This window comes from Strix uralensis, chromosome 8, assembly GCF_047716275.1.
Source record: "Strix uralensis isolate ZFMK-TIS-50842 chromosome 8, bStrUra1, whole genome shotgun sequence".
NCBI lineage: Eukaryota > Metazoa > Chordata > Aves > Strigiformes > Strigidae > Strix > Strix uralensis.
Genome location: NC_133979.1, coordinates 24,708,074 through 24,709,832, shown reverse-complemented (window position 1 = coordinate 24,709,832; position 1,759 = coordinate 24,708,074).

Below are 1,759 nucleotides of genomic sequence, written 5' to 3'. Positions count from 1 at the left end.
AATTACTACTTGAAGTTGTTTGGGTTTTGGGGTTTTTTTTAAATATCCCCCTTTTTTTTTAGTTTAAAACCATCAAGTCCCAAACTGCCAGTTCAATAAAACTTGGGCTGAGCTACAAACACAACACACATGCTTTCAGTTAGCTGATGACTAGGACTCACCTGTGATGTTAATGGAAATTGAAGCTATTTATTTACAGGCCAAGCAGTTTGTGATCAAATGTTTTACACATTTCTCTTTACTGTTCCAAACATATATTCCCCATCCTTAAATACATTGCATCCTTAATTTTCTTAGTTGCTTTTAACTCCCTTTTTTTTTTCCTTACACTGTCTAGTCAACAGAGCTGCCCACAGAACAGCAGGCATCATAATCAGTAGCATACTCCATCCTTGTACTGTACAACACAAATACAACAAATGCAATACATTGTTATTGTCTTTGCATAATGTTAAGGTGTGAAAAAATTGATTAATATTGCATCAGACAAGAAATCTATTGTAATTTAATAAATCATGAAATAATTTGCTCTTTCAAAACCAATATAATCAATAATTCTCATGCTATTTCATACCATCATGCAGTTAAGCAAAAGAAGAATGCAGACATTATTAAAATGTCTTATCTAGGAAAATGTCTAAAGTTTCTGCTTTGTTTTTGAAAGAATGCAGTGAGTATCCTGAGTTTATTAGCATTCACACACAAATAGATGAGTACTTAATTTTTTGTATTTGTGTAGCATTGTAATATTTCAAAAGAAATTGAATTGAATCGGATACAGTAGAAGTTATTCAGTAGCTGATAAATGGATGTACTGTAAATGGAATGTCACCTAGTTAAAAAAGAAAAGAGAGAGATGCTAATTCTGCTGATGAAGATATTGTTTTTCCCCTCTTGTGCCCTATTCATTATGCAAGGCTGCAGAATATGAAGTGTAGTGTGTGATCCGAGCGATCTAATGATCTCCCACACCTGCTCATCTGGTACAATTTTAATTAACACTCCAAGGAGGTTTGTCAAGAGTAATCAAAAACATTGTCGCTTATAAAGCTGTGGCAAGAAATCAATAGTTTTCATCAGAAAAGGTAAGGTCTGGCATAACTGAACCATTTAATTGCTTCATTCCAATAAACAAAAACTGCACATTTTAATGACTTGATTTTGGAGATCAATATCTAACCACATATTGCATTAAACAGCAACATGTGGTGGGATATTCACAGTCATTTCAATTCAGAATGAAGCATTCCTCTTTTTTTATTTCATCTCGAACGGCAATAGGTTGCTGAGCCTATGCAGTGCTATGATTTATATCAAATAAGTGACCTCTAGGGCCGTAAGACTAGAACGGGTGACTAGTTCTCAATGGTAAGCTACTGGCACTTGACAAAGTGCCTGAAGCAGAATGAATTTACTTCTCTTTTCCTCAATCATCAACAGGCTCTGCCCTGACCCCCATACTGACTCCTATAACAAGATCTCCTGTCTCTGACTGAAAAATTTACTGTCATGTCTACTTTTCATTGAGCTCGAGTGAGTACTTCTGTCACCTTCAGTGAACTGAGTCTGTAAAAGATTTAACTAAACACCAGTCACAGTTTAAAAACTAAACAAGAACAACTCATATAAAAAATACTGCTTTTAAGCACTCCTGTTTCTTAAAAGTCTGGGAGCTATGCCTTTTTATTATGTTTTTGCTTCTTTAAGTGTTTGTCATTAAACTGTTAAAAGCTACTTCTCCACAAATAAATGAATGAAA